The sequence below is a fragment of the Saccopteryx leptura genome, chromosome 9 (genome assembly GCF_036850995.1).
Source record: "Saccopteryx leptura isolate mSacLep1 chromosome 9, mSacLep1_pri_phased_curated, whole genome shotgun sequence".
Classification (NCBI taxonomy): Eukaryota; Metazoa; Chordata; class Mammalia; order Chiroptera; family Emballonuridae; genus Saccopteryx; species Saccopteryx leptura.
This window is the reverse complement of record NC_089511.1, coordinates 66,897,952-66,922,282: the sequence shown is the minus strand read 5'-3', so window position 1 is coordinate 66,922,282 and position 24,331 is coordinate 66,897,952. Positions and strand designations below refer to the sequence as shown.

Here is a 24,331-nt window from a genome sequence, read left to right as displayed (position 1 = left end):
GGAAGTCTCTGATACAAAGGCACTTATCTGAGGCATAATTGGATTCCTCATGAGAGTGCACCACCCAGATCATACAATCAGTCAAGGGTGTGGAGAAAAGCTTAATCTTAAAACTAAACCTTAGGCTACAACGACCTGGCCTGCTTATAGCCTGTCCCCCACACCCAATATAAGTCACAAGCGAGCAAACATATATATCATGTTTACAAACTTATTTGACCAACATTTCACCCCTTTTGCTCGCTTTACAATCTAAACCACAGGCATCTTCCATGATGGTCACTGTGCAAGGAGTGGGATACATTGCATAAACAGAAACAGTACCAACTACAGCAATAAGATTAACAAATCAAAAGCTACGGGCAAAATGAGAGAGCTGTCAGTGGCACCAAGAGAGGCAAATCTTTTCCCTCTGGCAGAATACAGGCCAGAGTTTTGTCTGCAGACAGCACCATAGCTGGCAACAAAGGCCACCCTGAGGGGGCATACCAAACCTTATTGGCCAATACACCAGTGTAAAGCCAGGAGGCACGGCCAGGGCCACTATCACAGCAGCCTTCTGGCCTATGCAGGTTCGCATTGGATTCGGACAGTCGGCAAAGAAACAGCGGAGCCAAAAACTGATGGGCCATAGCCTTTAATCCTACCTTGCACCCGGCGGGCAAGTAAAAACACACACTGGGCTCCAAAACCCAGTCACATTCAGTGCTCACAAAGCCACTGACTTATCCGAGTTTCCTAGAATCAAAGGTTTCTAGCTCACCAGACTTTATTCACCTCTGTTCCCTATCCCAGATACAAACTCTGTACAAACTGGCATCTCACTCAGCACTCCGCCATCTTGGCTGCTTCTCCTGACCTCCTCCACGTGGCCTCCTTTAGCTGCTGGCTCTACTCTCTCCGCTCTCTCATGCTAACCTCAGGAACCAAGCGCCAAGTCCCGTTCTGCCTCCATTTTATAGTGTAGAAATCCAAACCCTTAATCCAATATACATAATAGGGAAGTCTCTAATACAAAGTCACCCTCTGAGGCATGATAGGATTGTACCGCCCTACATCAAAAAGGGTAGGAAAGGCTTAATCCCAAAACCAAGCCCCAGGCTAAAGGATTCTGCCTGCCTTTAGCCCACCCCAACACACATTAACATCACCTGAGCGACGGCCTCCTCCTGTTATCTTTAACAAAGTGAGCATAATACATTTTATCTGCCCAACACACCAGCATCTGCTGGTTCTATGTGTAGTAAAATAGGAAAACTCATTATTGGCTATAAAGAAATTACAAAGGTGCCTGTAAGGCCAGGAGCCACCATCGTGGCCATTCACATGCAGGTTCCCATTGGATTCGGGCAGACGATAAAGAAATGGCGGAGTCAGAGGATGGGGGGCCATCCTATTTATTGGTGTCTCACCAAGACAGGCAAACCACAAAAGAAGACAAGGGAAAAGCAGAAAACCAGCTCTTCCCATGAAGGGCAAGGGATCAGGGAAGCCCCTGCAATTGTGATAGCAGGAACTGTGTGCCAGCTCCTGGTCTGTCCCACTTTATAGTGTAGAAAACCAAAATCCCTTAATCCAATATACAAACGAGGAAGTCTCTGATACAAAATCACTTATTCAAGGCATAACTGGATTCCTCATGAGAGTGCACCACCCAGATCATACAATCAGTCAAGGGTGTGGGGAAAAGCCCAGTCCCAAAACCAAACCCCAGGCCACAACGACCTGGCCTGCCCACAGCCTGTCCCCCACACCCAATATAAGTCACAAGTGAGCAAACATATATATCATATTTACAAACTTATTTGACCAACAGTGCCCTTCATAGTGCTGTCCCCTTGAGCACTTAAGGGATAATACACTTCTACCTTAGGTGGCCAGGTGCTGGTTGCCCAAGGAGTTAACTGGAGGTCCACCTCTAGCCCCTTTTCCCATGGTGCCACTAAGGCCACCCATCTCAGATGGGGGGCCTGTACAGTCCAGAGCCAAGTCCATCGAAGTAGTTGTCCTTTAAGAAGGGCTGTTGGAGCAGGCAAGAACACGTTGCCCTGCTCTCCGAAACCTGGCTTGAGTAAAATGTCCTTGGTGCGTATCTGCAACTGAATGGGGGAAGCTGTCCGATGCAGGAGGGCTTCTACTGGAGCTCGGCTCCCCCGTCGAGGTCGCTCATTCAAAATCCGGAGTACTGCCCATAAGCGGTGTGTCCATCCAGTAAAAGAGCCAGTGCCCCCCTCCTTTTGCAGTCCCTGCTTTAAGAGTCCATTATATGCTCAATGATGCCAGCAGCCTGGGGGTGGTAGGGAACATGGTACTTCCAGTCCACCCCCAGCCTTTGATCCTATTGCCTCACCGTTGAACCAGTAAAGTGGGTACCATTGTCACTTTCAAGGACCAGCGGTCACCCATATGCTGCACTCAGGCGGTCCAGAGCCTGTATGACTGCCCTCTGATCAGGGTTACGGGCAGGGTAAGCAGCAAGCAGCCCGGTGGCAGTATCTACACAAGTGACTACATACTGGTACCCTTCTGACTTTGGTAAGGGTCCAGTGATGTCTATCTGCCATCGTGTCAGTGGAACATGACCCCTCTGGATCTGTCCAGGTGACACCAGTGGTCTCCGAGGGTGCTCCTTAGAACATACTGCACATTGCTCACAGGCTGCAAGTACCTCTGCATAGAACACAGGCGAGTTCCACGCATTAACCGTAGCCCACATAGTTTTCTGTCCCACATGGAGCAGGTGCCGGTGGAGCCACTGCACCACATCACCTGCAGGGGCAGTCTCCAACCATCGCACCCTTGCCAACGTATCTGCCTCATCATTACCAGTATGGGCTAGAGGGGCATGCCCCGTGACATGATATACTGTCACCTGCTTCTGGTGTCCTATTTCCCATAAGTCCTGACACATGGCCTGACCCCATTGTGGACGGTGCATTACCATCCACTGGTTAATGTGCCAAGTAGCAATCCAAAGGGTCAGTCCACAATAGACAGCCCAGCTGTCAGTACAGATCACCAGAGGTGAAGGTTCATTATGGGCAACTAGCCAAACAGCTCTTAATTCTGCCCATTGGCTGCTCTGGCCTGTACCCGTGTCCCTCCAAATAGTCTCAGTAGCTGGACGGAAGGCTATAGCTGTCCATTTGGCAGGTTGGCCCCTGCTGGAACCATCAGTATACCAGGCATCTTCGGGGATGGGCACCCGCCCCTCCTGGTAGGGACTGACTTTAGGTTCTGCCTCCTGAGCCCCAGTTTCACCTGACTCTAAGGTTGCATAGGTTACTGGACCCAAGACTTCCTGCAGTTCTGCCCTCAACGGGCTGGTGCTAAGAGCAGAGCGTTGTTGCAGGTAGGCACTCCACTTGGCCAGGGTGGACATTTGGGCCATACCACTGCGTGGTTTGGTTGCCCAATCTCTCACCCATCCAGCAATAGGGTATGTTGTCTTGACTGTAACTGGTGTTGTGGTTGTAATACTCTCAGTGGCCAGGAGGGCAGCATACACAGCTGCCAGCTCCTTCTCCACTAATGAGTAACCAACTTCAGCACCTTTCCACAATTGGGACCAAAACCCAATAGGTTGCCTTAGGTGCTCTTTCCGCTGCCACAAGCCCCATCCAAACCCCTCTGAGGTTACATGAACATCCAGCACACAGGGCCTGCAGGATCAAACACATTCAAGGCCTGTGCCACCTTGACAGCTATCTTAGCTGCTGCAAATAAACCTTGTCCCTTCTTAGTCCAATCCCAGCGAACCCCCTTTCGAATAAGGTTGTTCAAGGGGTGTAGTAACTGAGCCAAATGGGGTGTAAATGCTCGCCAATACCCCAAAAAACCTAAGAATTCCTGTAACTGTTTTACCGTAGTGGGCACGGGGTATGCTTGAATCTTATCTATAACTGCATCAGGGATAACTTTTGACTTACCCAACCAGACAACTCCCAAGAATTTAACAGATAACCCAGGTCCTTGTAATTTGTTCTCGTTGACTGCCCAGCCACATGCTTTCAAATGGGATAGCAGGGTAGGGACTGCTTGCTCCAATTCTGGAAGAGAATCACTAGTTAGCATAATATCATCAATATAATGTTACATGCGAACTGCCTCTGGCTGTTTCCATTTAGCCAGGTCAGGAGCCACCAGCCCATGGCACAAGGTGGGGCTATGCAAATAGCCCTGAGGTAACACTGTAAAGGTCCATTGTGTCCCTTTCCAATTGAAGGCAAATTGGTCTTGACTCTCTGCAGCTATATCAATAGAGAAAAAAGCATTGGCCAAGTCTGCCACAAAGTGGTATGTCCCCAACTCACGGCTTAGCCAATCCATCATGTTAGCTATTGAGGGAAGAGCACTGTGCAAAGGGGAAACAAGTTCATTAAGTTCCCTGTAATCTACGGTCATTCTCCAGGTTCCATCTGATTTGCACACAGGCCATACCGGGGAGTTGTAAGGACTGTGCTGGCTGGATGATTCCCACCTTTTCTAGTTCGAGGTCTGTCCCTGTGACTTCTTCATAACCACCTGGCAGGCGGTACTGCTTGGTGTTAGTCACACGCCGAGGGATGGGTAATTGCAAAGGGGAATGTGATACGTGTCCCTGAAATACGGCCTTCACAACCCTGATCTGCCGCCGAAACTCGACAGCTGTAGTTTCCAACCACAGTCCTTGCAAGACATCTACCCCCAAAATATATTCAGGAATAGGAGATAAATACACCTTATATGGCTTAGGAGGCAGTCTTCCTACCCCAATGGAATAGCTATTGGCTTCACTTGAACAGTTTGGCCCCCCTAACCATCAATGGCCACTGGGGTCCCAGCAAACCGCTCTGGGCTCCCATAGAGAAGGGAACATTCTGCACCTGTATCCACCAAGGCCAACACCCATTGTACATTGGAAGGGGACCAGTGGATAGCCAGTTCCACGTGTGGCCTCCGGTCCCCGCCCATCCCTGTTAGATGGGTACCTCGGTGTTTTTCCTATTCAAACTGGTACAATGGGTCTTGGAAGTTCTCTCCCTCGGCCATCTCTATCATATAATCTTGTAACTGAGCTGTCCACACACCAAACATTTTATTGGTAGCTGCTGGGGCCTTTCGTCTCAGTGGCTGGAACTTCTGTTCTGGTTTAAGCTGCCACCAAAGCTCCAAAAGAATTTTATTAGACTGGCCATCCAATTTCCCCTTATCTGCTCCAGCCGCAATCAAATCTACCCACATCTGCTTTCGGGTAACCTTTACAGGCCCGTTTCCCTTGCTAGTTGGGGGGGCAACATAGGCAGCAGCCCTCACTGCCTTATGATCCCGAGCGGCCTCCAGCTCTCCCAAATCTGCTACATCTGTGTAACTGCATTGATGGGCTGCCCCACATAGGGGCCCAAGATAACCACAAGTGACCCAAAAAGAGCTGACGGGGCACTAACAAGGACAAATTTTCTCATTTTTGCCGTAAACACTTTCTCGTCTGGCCCACGGGACCCAGGGTTGAAAATAGCATTCTTCATAACTACTTCCCGAAGGACCTTTACTAACTGACTGTAGCACTGCCACTGACTCATTGCCCCAGCAATTCTCCAGCATTCTGCCAGACCATACAAATGGCAGCCATCACCCATTCTAATAGGGTATGGTCTCCTGGGTTGCCATGGCAGTTCTGAAGACGTTGCCTCAAGGAAGAGTGTGTGGTAATGGTGGCCAATTTCTCCATCTCTGTTCTAGATAGCATGATGCCATCCACCCCTATATTCCATAATCGTAGTAACCAGGTTCCCAGGGATTCAGTAGGTTTCTGCCTAAATTGTGCCCCCAACTCCATCAGCTCTACCTGGGTATAGGGCCGGACCACAGAGTGTTCCATTACCTCTACAGGAGGCTGTGGCTGCCCCTGAGGGACTCTTTGTTGCTGGATTTTTACCTTCTTGGCCACCACTGGTCGGGCTCTCAGTGTGTGTATGGCAGCTTCAGCCTGAGCCTTCTCATCCTCAGAAGAGGAGTTCTAAGTGCCTGCTCCCACTGACTCAAAGCCAATCCACCGGCACGGATGCTGCTTCTCATTTGGCGACCGTTTAGGCTTCTGTGGCTGCTGGCTTTTGGCCTGAAGCTGAGACTCGAGCTCTTGAATCCACAGTTCTTTCTCCAACAACTGCCGGTGAAAACGTTCAGCTTCCAGGGTAAACTGCAACTCGTGAACCCGTAATTCCTTCTCCAGTGCTCGCTCCAATTCCAGCCTTTTCTGCCGTTCTATTTGCAATTCATACTGAAGCTTTTGACTTCGGGCAGCTTCTCACACAGAACTCCTGGTTTCCTCATGAGTAAAAAACACGTAGCCCATGGCCCCTAAAAGGACAGCCATGGGGAACCAGAGCAGCAACCAGTACTCTACCCCACCCATCAAGGGTGGCAGCCGCATTCCAATCTCTGAATCCTGCCGCAAACTACGCCAGTTGTAAGGCCAGGAGCCGCCATCATGGCCATTCACATGCAGGTTCCCATTGGATTCGGGCAGACTGTAAAGAAATGGCAGAGTTGGAGGATGGTGGGCCATCCTATTTATTGGTGTTTCACCAAGACAGGCAAACCACAAAAGAAGACAAGGGAAAAGCAGAAAATCAGCTTTTCCCATGAAGGGCAAGGGATCAGGGAAGCCCCTGCAATGGTGATAGCAGGAACTGCGTATGCAAGCTCCTGGTCTGTCCCACTTTATAGAGTAGAAAACCAAAAACCCTTAATCCAATATACAAATAAGGAAGTCTCTGATACAAAGGCACTTATCTGAGGCATAATTGGATTCCTCATGAGAGTGCATCACCCAGATCATACAATCAGTCAAGGGTGTGGGGAAAAGCTTAATCTTAAAACTAAACCTTAGGCTACAAAGACCTGGCCTGCTTATAGCCTGTCCCCCACACCCAATATAAATCACAAGCGAGCAAACATATATATCATATTTACAATCTTATTTGACCAACAGCTGTCAAAGTGGCACAGGCCTTGAATGTGTTTGAGCCTGCCAGGCCCTGTGAGCTGGATGTTCATGTAACCTCAGAGGGGTTTGGATGGGGCTTGTGGCAGTGGACAGAGCGCCTATGACAACCTATTGGGTTTTGGTCCCAATTGTGGAAAGGTGCTGAAGTTCTTTACTCATTAGTGGATGCTGGGCAGATCAAATATATTATGCTCACTTTGCTAAAGACGGAACTGCCCACTTGGAAACCTGTCACCCAGGTGATATTAATTTATGTTGAGGGTGGGCTGTGGGCAGGCAGGATCCTTTTAGCTTGGGGCTTGATTTTAGGACTAAGCCTTTCCCACCTTTTTTGATGTAGGGTGGTGCACTCTCATGAGGAATCCCATTATGCCTCAGATAAGTGACTTTGATTCAGAGACTTCTTTATTTGTATATTACATTAAAGGTTCTGATTTCTACATTATAAAATGGGGGCAGACTGAGAGTTTGCTCTCTCATTTCCTGAGATTAGCATTAGAGGAGAGAGCAGAGAGAGTCCACGTGGAGGAGGCCAGGAGAAACAGCCAAGATGGCAGAGTGTTGAAAGAGAAGCCAGTTTGTGCAGAGAGAAGGAGATGGGGAATAGAGGTGAATAAGTCTGGTAAGCTAGAAACCTTTGATTCTAGGAAACTGGGATAAGTCATTGGCTTTGGGAGCCCTGAATAGAAAGAGAAATTTTTCCTATTGTGTGTATTTCTTGCCTGCTGAGTGCAAGCTAGGACTAAACCTGATGGCTCACCAGTTCTTAGTTCCATTGTTTCATTACTATCTTTTTGAATCCAATGCGAACCTGCATGGGTCAGGCGGCTGTGGTGGTGGCCGTGGCTACTGGCTTTACACTGTAGTTGGTACTGTTTCTGTTTATGCAATGTATCCCACTCATTGCACAGTGACCATGATGGAAGATATTTGTGGTATAGATTGTGAAGCGAGCAAAAGGGGTGGAATTTTAGTCAAATAAGTTTGTAAATTGATATATGTTTGCTCGCTTTGTTGTAAGGTACCAAAAGCTGAAAATTGATATTAATATTCTGGGAGGAAAGGTCAGGCTTTCCTATCAGGCTTTCTTGTCCTGTCCCTCCTTTAGGGAGGGGAGGGAGAAGAATGTAGAATTTTCTAGCTTGTAAGAACATTGGGTTATTCAGTTTTAAATCTAAAATAAAAGTAAAAGAGAAACTTCTTCTCTTTCAATAGGAGGCAGAATTTACATACCATCTTGCATTGACTGTGGTTCCTCCCCCTTGCTGGAATCTTGAGAGTAAAATACCTCTAGGCTAGTGAGGGAAGAGGAACCCTGAAAGATTTGTAAATGTCTTTGATTATGTTACCTTGAGAGTCTTAATGTTTCTGTGTATTCCCTAAACCAGGGGTCCCCAAACTACAGCCCTGCCACACTTCCGGAAGGGACACCTCTTTCATTGGTGGTCATTGTAAGGAGCATAGTTCTCATTGAAATACTGGTCAGTTTGTTGATTTAAATTTTCTTGTTCTTTATTTTAAATATTGTATTTGTTCCCATAGGTTTTTTTTATTTTTATTTTTTATTTTTATTATTTTTTTTACAGGGACAGAGAGATAGAGTCAGAGAGAGGGACAGATAGGGACAGACAGGAATGGAGAGAGAGATGAGAAGCATCAATCATCAGTTTCTCATTGCAATGCCTTATTTGTTCACTGATTGCTTTCTCATATGTGCCTTGACCATGGACCTTCAGCATTCTGAGTGACCCCTTGCTCGAGCCAGAGACCTTGGGTCCAAGCTAGTGAGCTTTTGGCTCAAGCCAGATGAGCCCGCGCTCAAGCTGGTGACCTTGGGGTCTTGAACCTGGGTCCTTCTGCATCCCAGTCCGACGCTATATCAACTGCACCACCGCCTGGTCAGGCATAGTTGTTTTTTTTTTTTTATAGTCCGGCCTTCCAACGATCTGAGGGACAGTGAACTGGCCCCCTATGTAAAAAGTTTGGGGACCCCTGCCCTAAACATATGTTGCCAGCCTATACCATGATGTCATGCTCTCCCCCGCCTGTGTGTGAGCCAGGGTATATAAACAGCCCCTAAACTATTTTTGGGGCTGCACGATTTGGGCTTGCAGATGCCTCCGTCAGGCATATGTGGCTGGCATATTAAAATTTTCTCCTCTAATAAAACTCTTCAAAATTTATCTGGACTGTATGTCTCTATGTGAACTTGATGAAATGAGGTACAGTGCTTTTCAGAATCTAGGGTGCAGTACTTTATAACAGCTTATAGTTTGCATTGTGTGTGGGGACAGGTTGTAAGCAGGCCGCATCATTGAGGAATCCCATTGTACCTCAGATAAGTGACTTTATATCAGAGACTTCCTTGTTTGTATATTGGATTAAAGGTTTTGATTTCTATACTATAAAGTGGGCAGACCAGGAGTTTGTTCTCTCTTGATTCCTGCTATCACCATTGCAGGGGCCTCCCTGATCCTGTTGGCATCCATGGGATTCCGAAAGACCAGAGTCAGAGAAAAAATAGAAAATTATTGCTTCTTCTGAAGAGAACTTAAGAAGGGAACCTTGCCAAGCCAAGTCCCCCATCCAGTTAAGAAGGTTGTCAATTTCCGTGTTGTAAGGTCTGAACCAGGCAATGTCTCTGAAAACCTGAGTGAGGAAGTAAAAAAAATTTTTTAGGTAATAATTGTGAATTGCTTGCTGTGAGTGCCGAGGGGACAGAGTGACATGGTGATACATGGTCTCCTGGTTGAGCCTCATGAGATGTGCTGGTCTGGTTCCTCTCAAATGGGAGGACATATAGAGATTTGTAGAGACAGGGAACCTGTTGGTGTAAGTTTTTAGAAGGACTGAATATTAAAAGGAAGGGGGTTTGGAGAACATTCAGGAGGGAACTTGTCAGGCTGAGGGGCGGCTTCTTCCTGCTGTCATCCTTACCTATTTGATATTTCCCTCGTGAAGTTCTCCTTGGGGTATTGGGGAATAGGAGTGTAGGAGCATTTGATTGTAGGTAATCCTAGTGATTTCTCTCATCCTGGCCAGTAGGAACTTGATAAAGAAGGGAGCAAGTATTTGGAGATTAGGAATGCAGAGATAAGGAGGGTTGTATAGCGGGGGGAAGGGGGGGTGAAAGTTCTTCCATGGTAAAGTTAGAAATATTTTTTCCTGGAAGCCCTGGAGAGAGCAGTTAGCTTGAGCTAAAAGAAATGTTTCATGTTCATTTGTAGGCCCTTCTTCAGCCAAGAAGACTCAGCGGTCTTGTCCCCTTACTATGTGAAGGGTAAAAAGATTGAGAAGCATTAAGAGGTGAATGCTATTCATTCTCCTAGTTTTTCAGGGATGTGGGAGAGCTTTAGGGTTAGGGGACCTATAGGGGTTGAAAGACAGGATTTAGGAGGTTTGCTGATACAGGGTTTCAGATTTAACTATTTTTTGAGGGCAGGTTTCAGGGTTGGTGTGTAGGGTTAGGTAGATTTTTTTCAATTTTCTGATTGGTGAAGGTCTGCATGTGGTTCTATAAGAAACAAGTGAACAAATATAAGAGGCAGGGTCTAAAAGTTAGAAAAATATTATAAATAGGAGAGTGAGTGGACCAATGGAAGGCAATTGTCAAGACACCCAGTTTGTGCGAAACCACTGACTCCATGCTTACGAATTTGCTGGGCTTCAGAGTGTGAGAGAAAGAGAGTAGGAATACGACAGGGCAGTATGGCTAGTCCCCCCTCTCCCTAGATCTACTTTTATAGAAATTTTTAAAGCAACAAGAAGAAAAATTACCTGTATAGCTCGTTTGGTCCTTTGATTGATGGGTAGTGTACTAGGAATTGAAAGAGGCTCATGGGGTGGGATTAGGTTGATATTTGGGGTCAGATAGATTAGGGTACAGGTTTCTGTCCAATTTTTAAGGAGATACATATAGGTGTTGGTCCCATATGAATAGAAAACCCCTGATTAGGTGAGGCAGGCTGAGAGGTAAATAGAGAATAGAAGGACAAGGGGTCAGTTTTGTTTCTCTGTTTCTGAGCTCCAGATGGTCAGGGTGAAGAAAAGAGCTGCCCTTAGCAGTAGTGGGAGTTGTCAGGATCACGGTATGTGGACCCGTCCATGTGAAAGTTAGTCCTTGGGTGATGTACTGCTGAGTAACCTGTAAATCCTACAAGTACTTAGGGAAAGGGTGGTTACATTTCTACTATGCAGTTAGAGTTTAAGTCCTAGTGGGCACTGCTTCTAGTTGAAATTAGCAGCAGTTCCCAGCCTACAATAGGTATGGGGCATTGAGACAAGAGGAATAAAGGAGATGCTATACATTAAATAAAGTAACAAAATCAGACTGTCAATACCCACATTAGAGATCTTTGAAGGATAAATAAAACTCAGATATTCAAGCAAGGCATAGTAGATGGTCCTCATGTTTACAAGAAATGAGATCAGGTTATCTGCTACTTGGAAGAAATACATTAGGCTCATGAACGATGTCCTTGGGCCTTCAGTGGCAATTCCCAGCATGCTGGGCAAGGTAAGGTCACAGGTAGCTGGAGCAGGGCTAGAAGAGACTGGGAGCAAGGGGGAAGCTTACCTTCTCATGTCCCTCTTTCCACAGCAATGATGTGTCCCTTGATGGGATCGGGAAGCCTGGCAGGCTTCAGTTCAATGACCTTTTTTCCACTTTTGAAGTAGGGCCCTAATGGAATTCTATGAAGCCCTTTAGGGCGCTGAAGCCAAAAGCTGGTATTTCCTGACCTCTTTTGGGCCTTATTTGCCTTTTCTGTTACTTCCTTGGTCATTATAGACCTTAAAAGCCATGCTCAGAAGATCTCACGGAGGGGCTTGATTAAGAGAGCAAAATTGGAAATCCAGTGTTTAAAGAAGCCTATTAGACTGAGGAAAAAAAAGATTTGATCTGTGGTGGTAGGTGATTGAAGACTATGGAGGGTCTGAGTTTGATTTAGGATGAGAACTCAGGGGTGGGGGTTAAGGCAATGCCTAGATAGACTATGGACTGAGAATGAAGTTGAGCCTTAGCAGAGAAGACACGATATCCCTTTACAATGAGGAAGTTAAGAAGGGTGGTGGTGTGTCTCCTTGAAGCAGGCAAGGAGGGGCTGCAGAGGAGTAGGTCATCTACATATTGTAAGAGAGTACTAGTTTTGAGATTGTATGCTGCTAAATCCTGAGCTAATGCCTGCCCAAACAGGTGTGAGCTGTTTTTGATCCCCTGGGGTAAGACAGTCCATGTTAATTGTTGGGCTGCATTAGTGTCCGGGTAAAGGCAAATAGAAAATAAAAGTCAGGATGTAGAGGAATGTTAAAGAAGGCACTCTTGAGGTCTAGGACCCTGAAGTGAGTGATGTTTGAGGGAATGTGTGACAGTAACTTGTAGAGATTAGGGACTACTGGATGGAGGGGAACTATTGTCTCATTGATTAGGTACAAGTCTTGTACAAGGCAATAAGCCCCTGAAGGTTTTTGAACAGGAAGGATGGGGGTAATGCAGGAAGAGTCCATGGGGATGAGTAAGCCTTGGTTTATGACATGGGTAATTACTGGTTTAAGGCCTTAGAAACAGACACAGTTACACATTAAACAAAGACTTTAGATATACATTATGAATTAAGGAATTTAAATGAGTGTGCTTTACTTGTTTCAATTAAAATTATACTAGAGATATTTTCTGACAAACAAAGAGACAAAACAGATTACTTACTCACATAACTTAATATACAATTCTGTTTTTTAAAGTTTTTTGAGATTGCAGGGAGTTGCCAGTATAGAGGGGAGGAAGAGAGAAAGCAGATGGATGGACAGCGTGAGCAGCTGGATGGAAAGGAGGAGGGTCAGAATCTGCAAGAGGAGGAAGAGGAGATTAAAGCACCACATGGTCAGAGAAGTCAAAAAAGATTTAGAGCTCTGAGGAGAGAGGAGAGGGTGAAGAGGAAAGAGACACAGACACAGTTTATAAGGAGGTAGGAGGGGCACCGTGAAGGAAAGATTAGGAGTGGAGGTTTCTTTGGGCAAAAATGGTCTGTGTGTAGAATAGAAAGCACAGAAGTTAAGGACAGGAGAGAAGGGAGAAGAAAAGTCTGCACGTAAGGAATTTCTGATGACCTCCCTGTCCGGTGGCAGAAATTGTCAAGATATATTAGGATATTTTTTTAATTTTTTTTTTTTTTTTTTTTTGCATTTTTCTGAAGCTGGAAACAGGGAGAGACAGTCAGACAGACTCCCGCATGCGCCCGACCGGGATCCACCCGGCACGCCCACCAGGGGCGATGCTCTGCCCACCAGGGGGCAATGCTCTGCCCATCCTGGGCGTCGCCATGTTGCGACCAGAGCCACTCTAGCGCCTGAGGCAGAGGCCACAGAGCCATCCCCAGCGCCCGGGCCATCTTTGCTCCAATGGAGCCTTGGCTGCGGGAGGGGAAGAGAGAGACAGAGAGGAAGGCGCGGCGGAGGGGTGGAGAAGCAAATGGGCGCTTCTCCTGTGTGCCCTGGCCGGGAATCGAACCCGGGTCCTCCGCACGCTAGGCCGATGCTCTACCGCTGAGCCAACCGGCCAGGGCAAGATATCTTAGGATATTGTAATGGTAGTAGAAAGCAACCTTTGCTAGGCGCTTAGACTTTTGAGGAAGTCCATAGAAGCTAGGCACTCGGAGTAGAAACCTCCCAAACTGTGAACTTCAGAGAGTAGGGTGAGTCTCTGAGGCCTGAGACTGGGAGGAGTCTGTGTTCCGAGGGGAGCCTGGCTGGATGGTTTGGACTGAGAGGAGCCCACAGTAGAGGAGACTGGTGAGAGAAGGGGGCGTCTCCACCTTCAGTCACAGTTCCAAGAGGAGAAAATCTCTGTAGAAAGAGAATCTCAGACAAGAGGTTGTCCCCTCATGGCTGAGATCCCAGGATGTAGATGAGTGGCCTGGCTAGGTGCACCTAGACTTTCGTAGAAGTCCATAAAGGAGTAGAGGCAGACCACCCATAGATACGGGGTCTGAATTAAAAACTGACCAGAAAGGGGTGTTTTTAGAGAGAAATTTGGAGGCCAACTGGGGAAGGGGAAGAGGAAGGGGAAGGGAGAAACTCCTTACCTTTCTGGTCCAGCAGGGGTTCAGGACAGGGTTAGACTGCCGGCCAGTTGACCTACAATTACACATCCAAACAGAATCAGGGAGTAAGCCCAGGACGAGCTGCCACTGCTCATTGCTTCTCTGGTTGTAAGTTTGGACAGCAAAGAGGGATTGTCCAGGCAGTTAGTACCCTGTTCAGGGTTTCGGCACCAAATGTTGGAATCCATGGGAGTCCGAGAGAACAGAGTAACAGGCTTTTTTGAAAGGAAGAAAGGAACCCTGCTGGGCACTTCTCCAGGGGAGAAGAGCACTGGTTATAGACTAGGGGTGAGTTATATAGTGTTTGGGAGAGCCTGAGGGGATACTGAGGCAAACATTCTGGTAGGTCTGCAATGCTCCTCCTTGGGGGGCTTTGAGCATGTGGGTGTTGAATCAAAAGTTCTGGTATGTCCGGAGTCCCTCCTTGGGGCGGCTTGTCAGTTTCTTGGCATTTCTCTGTCTCAGGGGTGATAGTCCAGTAAGGGTGAGGTCTGACAGATAAACGGAACATCAAGAGGGCAGTTTGGAATACACATATCTATCAGATCCCTTGCCCTTCATGGGAAAAGCAGGTTTTCTGCTTTTCCCTTGTCTTCTCTTGTGGCTTGCCTGTCTTGGTGAGACACCAATAAACAGAATGGCTCCCCCATCCTCTGACTTCGCCATTTCTTTCCCATCTGCCCGAATCCAATGGGAACCTGCATGTAAATGGCCATGATGGCGGCTCCTGGCCTTACAGTGGTAAATTATAAAGCCATTTTGCAAAATGTTATATAATTAAAAATAAATATTAGTCAGTGATAGTGTTTTTGTTATAAAAATAACAGAAGCTTCTGATATTAAATAATATAGGACAGTTTACAGTAAAAATGTAAGCCCTGACTACCCACTCCTGTTCCTGCATCTCAAGTTTTTTCTTCCAGAGATAATTGCTTTTAGCAATTTTATATGTGTTCTTTCAGATTATTTTCTATGTAAATCTTAACACATGTACTGGTTTGTGTATATTTTATTTATTTATTTCTGTAAAATTTAGATCATTCTCGGCTTGTTATAAAACTTGATTTGATTTTTGTAGTTTACAATGTCATACATTAGATTCCCTGAGTTTCAACCCAAAAGAAATGTTAGTGTGGACTCATCCTAACTGTTGGTGACACATCTCTTGTAAGCTTTTCTGTAGGTGAGAAGAGTAGGAAGAAGAAAGGAGAGAGACACCTAGAGGCAACACACAGGAAAAATGAAAGCAGTCACTTGAGGCCCTGGGTTGACATATATGGAAAACCAATATAATGTTATTAAAGAAGAATCACATTTTTGCAAAAGTTGAACCATAAAACCTTAGATCAAACTTGAGTGGGAAAAAGATCACATAGGTCAAACTCCTTAGAGGTTTTTTTTTTCTTTTTCTTTTTAATATTATTGATTTTTAGATAGAGGAGGGGGATCTAGAGAGACAGAAAGAGAAAGGAGAAGCAGAAAGCATCAACTGGTAGTAGCTTCCTGTATATACCTTGACGGGGCAATCTCACCATTCCAAATTGATTCTTTATCCACTGTGCCACAAGAGTTCAGGCTAGATAGAGGTTTTTGAAACCTATAGAAATGAAGTGAGTTACCTAAGTGCTTATACCTTAGTGTCAAAGCCAGGAATAGAATTCAGGTCTCTGACACCAAATTCAGTGCATTTTAAAAAATTTTAATTTATTATGTTGACATGGTTAGTTCAATGCATTTTTTGATGTTACCACAGCTCTAGGTTCAAACTAACTAAAAGATAAGCAAACATTGTATTAATTAAATACAATTATAATAGAATGTGTTTACTGTAGCATTATATTAATTAAATACAAATTTTTTAAAAAATTAATAAAAAAAACTGTAGTTGAGCCTGACCTGTGGTGGCGCAGTGGGATAAAGCATAGATTTGGAACACTGAGGTCACTGGTTCGAAACCCCAGGCTTACCTGGTCAAGGCACATATGGGAGTGGATGCTTCCTGCTCCTCCCCCTTCTCTCTCTCTCTCTCTCCCTCTTTCCCTCTCTCTCCTCTCTGAAAATTGAATAAAGTCTTTAAAAAAAACAACAAAAAAAACAAACAAACTGTAGTTGAAACCATTGGCCAAAACAGGAATAGATGAATATAAGAACTAAACAAAAGGAGAAGTGACAAGTAGCTTGGAGGAAAGATCAAATTAGTTTTTTCATAACAGAAGAAGAGGTAGGAAGAGCAAGTAAAATAATTTAAATGTATGAATTTGCTTAAGGAGTGTAGCAAAGAGAAAATGTCCTTCAGTTTAAATAAAATTCCCTACAGAAACTGAGAAGATCAAGCAGAGGTGAAAGCTGTGTACCCTTGAGCTGCTGATAAAGAAATTTAGCCAGAGGGAAGTTTTGTAGAGAGATCACTCACTACCTGACTACTGTAACTTTACATACATTCTCTCATCCACCCTTAAGGGAGGGATTTAAATAACCATTTTACTGACAGAAAAAGAAACAAGTAATTTAAAATTACTGTCCCAAAGTCACTCTGATGAACTCAGACTCACTTCTGTTTGGCTCCAAAGCCAAACTGTTTTTCATTAAAATGAGAAGAATTTTTGTTATAGTCATAGTTCCTGAATATGGAAGTATAGGATATTAACTTTAGTATTTCTATGTAGCCTTAAGAATTTAGAAAGCATAATGAAATTCAATTATAAAGAAGGTAAGATTAAGGAAAAAAGAGAATGTTTTGTTAGACATTGCACATCGTTTTACAAATGTTTTCTAAGCATAAACTTTCTATCTTTTACTTATTCTGCTTTTCTCTGCCTAAAATTCTGCTTATTTGGAGGGTAAAAAACATTGGAGTGGGCAAAAACAGGAATTAATAGCCCAGGAAACAAGTCAAAGCTGAAGAGCTCTTCCTTTCACTAAGATTTTCACTTGGAGGTCTTCATTAGCTTTGTCTCATTTTGCAGGTTGGCGTTGATTTAAAGATTTGGACTCAACCTGGGACAAAAATAGACTCTCACACTTAACTTTCTTATTTTCTCTAGATCCTGTTCATATTTTATACAAATATGTAGTTGCTTTGCAGTTAAATTAGCTTCATCAGGGTCTGCCATTGCTAATTTGAATTCATTTTCACTTTAAGAAGCAATTGTTTCAAATCTGAAGCTGTTCAGTTGCAAGAGCAGGTATTTGAGATTGAAGAAGAAATTATTTTGAAAAGCAAAAGTGCAATCTTGCCTGACCAGGCAGTGGTGCAGTAGATAGAGCATTGGAATGGGATGCAGAAGACCCAGGTTCAAAATTCTGAGGGCAGTGCCTTGAGCGTGGGCTCATCTGGCTTGACCATGGGCTCACCAGCTTGAGTGCAGGGTTGCTGGCTTGGATGTGGTATCATAGACCTGATCCCATGGTCCCTGTATTGAGCCCAAAGGTTGCTGGCTTGAAACCCAATGTCGCTGGCTTGAGCCCAAATTCACTGGCTTGAGCAAAGGGTCACTCATTCTGCTGTAGCCCCCAGTCAAGGCACATATGAGAAAGTAGTCAATGAATAACTAATGTGTGCCTCAACAAAGACTTGATGCTTCTCTCTCCTTTCCTGCCTATCTGTCCCTATCTGTCCCTCTCCCTCTCTCTGTCTCTCTCTGCCTCTGTCGCAAAAAAAAAAAAAAAAAAAAAAAAAAAAAAAAAAAAAAAAAAAAAAAAGTAAATAAAAAGAAAAGAAAAGTACAATCTTGAAGAAGAGATGAAAAGTTTATCAATAATAGATTTGAGAGATGCTGGAAAGAGAGCTGGATCACTTTACCCACCACAAGGTGTATTTAGTAGTGCTATGTCTTGGGAGGTTGGAGTAATAAAGAATGTGAGGGACGAGGCCTCCAGGGCCACAGGGGGAAAGCAAGAGGGCATGGGGTGCTCCCTAACCTCTTCCACGATGAATATATGAGTGGCCAATGCCAGGGACACAAGCTTGAGGACAGGGCCACACCTACAGAGTATTAGTCACCATTTGAATGATGATCTGTGATAGCTGCCCACATATTGCTGAGTGTATGACCAGTAGCTATGACCACTATCACAGCTGCTTGGCCCATGCAGGTTCACAATGGATTCGGACAGACAGTAATGAAACAACAGAGCCAAGAACTGGTGGGCCATTATCTTTAATCCTAGCTTGCCCCTGGCAGGCAAGTAAAAACACACACTGGGCTCCAAAACCCACTCATTCAGCACTCACAAAGCTACTGACTTATCCGAGTTTCCTAGAATCAAAGGTTTCTGCCTCACCAGCCTTATTCACCTCTGTTCCCCAACTCTTTCTCTCTGCACAAACTCTGCAAAAACTGACTACTCCTTCAGCACCCCGCCATCTTGGCTGCTTCTCCTCTCCTCCATGTGACCTTTCTCTGCTCTCCTTCCTCTGCTCTCCTCTCTAATGCTAATCTCAGGAACCGAGAAAGAGCAAGCTCCTGGTCTATCCTCATTTTATAGTGTAGAAATCAAAACCTTTAATCCAAAATACAAATAAGGAAGTCTCTGAATCAAAGTCACTTATCTGACGCATAATGGGATTCCTCATGAGAGTGCACCACCCCACATCATGGAATCAGTCAAGGGTATGGGGAAAAGCTTAGTCTTAAGAGTAAGCCTTAGGTTATAATGACCTGGCCTGTCTCCCACACCTAATATAAACTATAAGCGAGCAAATACATATATCATATTTACAAACTTATTTGACCAACATTGAGATTTTGCAAAAGTGACTCTTTGGAGGTTTTTAGATTTTCTCAGCCCTGGTGAAACTACTATAAGATCAACTTCCTTTTTACTGACTGAGGACACTTAATTACTTTTGTCCATTGAGAGAAATGGGGGTGGGGTGAAATATGCCACCAAGCAAGGCTTTGGAAACACAAAAAATAGAAAGCTATTTTGAAAGAAAAGCTTCAACACACCAGCCCTATGGTGGATACAATCTAAACATTTTGAAATGCCTGCCCCAAGGTGAGCTAGAGCTGTGGTGAACTCACTACTATTTTAGATATGTCCCAAGAGGATGCTTTATGGCTTCTGAGTCCTCACTGGCTCTTTTCAGTTCATGATGGAGCAGTGTAGGTACATGGAGCTAGAACCATCACAAGGCAAGTCTTGTGACCATATAAAACCTTGTATTATGGTCAAATGAACCTTTCCATCTCAATTAAGACCTATGAACAAAGCTTGCTGTGTATCAGTATGGATTAGAAAATAAGAGAGAGGGTGACAAGAGAAAGAAGAGGCCAGCAGATGGCTGTTGAAGAGATACATTGTCTTTCTGCATCTGTTTGGCCATTACACAGAATATTAATGTGCCTATGCACTTGGTGGTAATGATAAGGGTGTTCACATGGTTGATCAAAATTGTTCTGCAAGCTGTGGTACAATAATGATAGATTGCTCCTGTCAGGATAGCCAGTTAGGAATTTCTACATGAGATAATAAAGGAGATAATATGACATAGGCCTGAATCCAAATAACAATCTAGGTCAAAAGAAGCATATTGTACTCTAGACAGTGCGATCAGACATGTGTTCTAAAATTGAGTAGAAATGATGGTAGAAAGAACTTCATTCTAGGTACTCTCCACTAACCACCTTCTTGTCAACTGAGACTTTAGGCAAACCATGTAAACTTGTTCTATTTTCAGCTAGCAAATCTTTTTCCACCCCCCAAAAGATTAGTCTTAGATTAAATGGAAATAGTGGGCATGAGAATAGTTTAAAATGCAAATTTAAGGAAATATTAATATTTACCTGATTTCTGGAGCAAAAAGCTTGGCCATTATCCTCTGACAGTTCCTTTTCAAATTCTTTAAATGCCCTGCCACCTCTGGACTTTCAGTCATTGTGTCATTCTCTCTGGCCCCTGTTATCTTTGTCTATGATAATATTTACTCATACTGGTATGTCTGTTTGGATGCCCCTTTCTTCTGAAAGAATTTTCTCAACCGTGCTTAGTAATTAGGCACTCCTGTATGCATACACATATATTTACATCTCATACCTGCCAATCATCACACTGATTACTACCGTTTATCATACTTCCTATTGATATCCTGTTTGTTAGGATAAACAAAACTATGGTTCCAGATCTCTTTTCTACACTTGGCATATAGCAACTACTAAGTAACTAGTTTTTTAATGAATAAATAAATTACTTATTCTAAAATTTAAAAAGAGAGAGGAATGTTAAGATAAAAAATGACAATTGTGGTGGCACAGTGGATAAAGCGTCGACCTGGAAATGCTGAGGTTGCCGGTTTGAAACCCTGAGCTTGCATGGTCAAGGTACATATGGGAGTTGATGCTTCCAGCTCCTCCCCCCTTCTCTCTCTCTCTGTCTCTCTCTCCTCTCTCTCCCTCTCTGTCTCTCTCTTCTCTAAAAATGAATAAATAAAAAAATGACAATTAAGTGTAATAAGTTTATTTAAAAATTGATTAAAATTTTAAAATACTTTGATGCTTAGGGCAAATATAGTTTATGTGCTCAAATTAATGGGTTGGTTTTGATACTTTATTTGATAATCATAATGATTTCGGAAATAAAAATAATGTAGAAATAATATACACAATTTTTTATTCTCACAATACAAAATCTTACATTCTTTTTAAAGTGCCTTTAACAAATATATAAGTTGATATATGTTGCTTTTTCCATAATAAATTGATGCTTTTTTTTTTTAATTTTTCTGAAGCTGGAAACGGGGAGTGACAGTCAGACAGATTCCCACATGCACCCGACCGGGATCCACCCGCACGCCCACCAGGGGCGGTGCTCTGCCCCTCCGGGGCGTCGCTCTGCCGCGACCAGAGCCACTCTAGCGCCTGGGGCAGAGGCCAAGGAGCCATCCCCAGCGCCCGGGCCATCTTTGCTCTAATGGAGACTTGGCTGTGGGAGGGGAAGAGAGAGACAGAGAGGAAGGAGGGGGGGGATGGAGAAGCAAATGGGCGCTTCTCCTATGTGCCCTGTCCAGGAATCGAGTCCGGGTCCCCCGCATGCCAGGCCGACGCTCTACCACTGAGCCAACTGGCCAGGGCCAAATTGATGCTTTTTATATTTTATAGTTGAATCTATATAAAAAAAATTTATTTATTTTAACAAATAAGCAGTTTCTTTAAAAATTTGTTTTAATGTTTATTGACTTTAGAGAGAGATAAAGGGAGAGAGAAAGAGAGAGAGCTAGGAACATCAATCTGTTCTCTGATTGGGGATTAAGTCAGCAAACTCTGTGCTTTGGGACAATGCTCTAACCAACTGAGCAATCCAGCCAGGGCTCATATAATATTTAAAAGTATAGTCTTTAGATCAGATTGCTTGGAGTTCAAATCCTGACTGAATTCCATTTAATCATCATGTTATATTAGGCAAGTTGCTTAACTTTTCTGTAAATGTTTCCTCATTTGATTAATGTAGTTGATAAATCCCCCACTGAAGGTTAAATGCACAATGCTTTTTAAACACTTGGAACTCTGGGACATAGTATGTGCTTACAAAATAGTTATTCTTCTATTACTATTGAAACAGTGTTTATATTTCTAAACTATCATGTTAAATAGAGTAATTAGTAATATAGTTATATTTCCAAATAATTTTGATATACTGTAATATCACAAAACATTACTTATGTAGCTGATGAACCATATTGTTATTGATATTTTCTTGTATAGTTTCAATTTGCTAATGTGGAACCACTAGAATTTCTAGATAGCTAAAGTTTAATTCAATGAATTTTATACTACATAGTCACTTTGATTCAATATTTTAGGTGCTGATTTACCCTTGAGTAATTTATAACAATAAAGTTCCAACCTAATTTTCAAGGATGAGTTATTGGAAATTGGCAAAATTATTATGAAATTTCTTTTAACAAAATGAATTCACCAGATAGTTATCAGAAAATGAAAAATATGACATTTTCTTTTCTTTTTTTTTAAGTGAGGGGAGATAGACTCCCACATGCACCCAAACCACCTGGCAAAACCCGTCTGGGGCTGACCCTCGAACCAATCTAGCCACTGGCTGCTAGAGGGGAGGAGGGAGAGAAAGGAAAGAAGGTGGTCGAGAGAAGCAGATGATGGCTTCTCATGGGTGTCCTGACTTGGGAATCAGCAGGTGGCTGACATACTACCCACTGACCCAATCGGCCTGGGCTGAGGAAGCATTTTCAATTGTTAGTTAAATAATTTCAAAGGTATAGTATTAATCATCTGGAACTACTTCATGAATAGGTTGACACATAAGTGGAATGTAAGAGATGCCTCTGAAGGAGACCCTAATGAGCATATCGGGGCAGGCCGCACAAGGTGACTTCTGGCTACAATCCTCTTTCTGGAGAACTTCTGTGTGTATAGTATTTTCATAGTTCCCTTCTAAGAGTTTTCTGATGTATGAATCACTGTGTTTATTCCCATATGACCCTGCAACAAACAAAGATAATTTCTCATCCAAAGTCATTCCTGTAAAATGAACAACAGTCTATAAAGTAGACCAATATGAGAGGTCTATACCATCTAGTACTGATATTATGTGCCACATATGGTAACTGGACCATTCAGTCAGATCCTCTTTTGAGGGTGATGTTAAAGAAGGCACATAGAAATAGCAATCATAGAGGAGCAACACAGAAGCAAGACAGAAAGATGAAAGGGAGTCATGTGGTGACATTGTTAGATAGAAAAAGCTCTGAGTAAGGAGAAATTAATTTTTATAAAGGTAGAGTTTGTAATGGCAAGTAGAGAAAAAACAAAAAAAAATATTAGAGTAGTTTAATTACCATAGAATATTGGATTCGTGAGCAATAGACACCTGCTAAGATGATAAAATAGTAAATTTATTAGAATTGCAACATATCTAAATATGCAAGAAATTTTGCACATTCCATTTTGAATCCACTATTATGTCACCAGTGTGTCCCTGAGGATATTTTGATTCTAAGATTATAAACTAATTAGTGCTAGTGTTCTATACTTTAGCACTAATGAGGCTGTCTTGCCATTACACATGGTGTATAATGTTTCTAGAAGTAAACAGAGAAATTTCACCACTCACCTAGTAATTTTTAATGGTATAATCATTCTCTTCATAAAGTCAGCAATCCAGGGTTGGAAAATATGCAGAAATATTCATATTTTTGTATTCTGTTCAAATCGAAATGATGTAATATTAATAATAACAAACTGCGTTAGAAAAATATCATGTTAGTGATCACTTGCACTACTTCTTGAAACTGAATCTAGACAAAAATCAATAAAAAGTTTGAGATAGATATGGATTTTGATAATATAGAAGCCTGAGGGTCATTGAAAAATCTAAGGGTAATTGTTCATTATTTTCTCATGAACTATGAGCTATAAATCTAAAGGAATTAGTTCTAACAGATCTACCTCCTAATGCATTTTATGTATTATGAATTATTTTTTGTATGTGGGTTTATCTTCTTTTGTTCAACATAATTTTGTACTCACTCATGTTGTTGCTTATATCAATAGTACATGTGTTTTTATTGATAAAAATATTTATTATATTAATAGCTACAATTTGTTTATACACTCTTGTATTAAAGGACACTTAGGTTATTCTCATTTTATGGGTTATTGCGAATGAGGATACTATGATCATTTTAATTTAAATTATTTTGTGGAATTTCTATTTCATCTTTACAAATTCTATTCTTGGTAGTAGTATTGGAAGGGAGTAGAGTCGATAAATGTTTAACTTTTCAAGAAATGCCCAAAGTGCTTTACAAAATATTTATACCATTTTATACTTCACAATGTATGAGAGTTCTGATTGCTCTACTTAACATTTACAAATGTTCTTTTGAATTTACTCTAATAAATGCAAAATAGTATTTTTTAATGGTTTCAATGTAATTTTTTATGGTAATAAAGGATATTGGGCATCTTTTTCATTGTATTTTGGCTTTTTGTAAACTTGCTTTTTCGGTACCTATTGAAATTTTTTGCCAATTTTTGATCAAGTATTTTATATTTTTATTGTTAATTTATAGTAATTCTTTCAATATTCTTGATAAAGGTCCTCTGTTGGATATGTGTACTATAATTATATTTTTGTCCCTGATCTGTGTTTGTGGTTTGTTTCCTCATTTTTTTAATGCTTTCTTTTGGTGAGCCGAAAAATTTAATTTTGTGAAATGGACTTATAATTTTTCTTTATGGTTAGTGTTTTATGCTTTGTGCACAAAATAAAA

General features: G+C 42.8%; 1 protein-coding gene and 1 pseudogene across 3 annotated transcripts in view; both read left to right on the top strand.

Moving 5' to 3' along the window:
• CTNNA3 (catenin alpha 3) overlaps positions 1-24,331 on the top strand; it is a 2,003,993-nt gene that overhangs the window by 1,648,452 nt on the left and 331,210 nt on the right. The window lies entirely within an intron of this gene.
• Positions 6,333-24,331, top strand: part of LOC136381074 (glutamyl-tRNA(Gln) amidotransferase subunit A, mitochondrial pseudogene) — a 104,174-nt pseudogene continuing 86,175 nt past the window's right edge.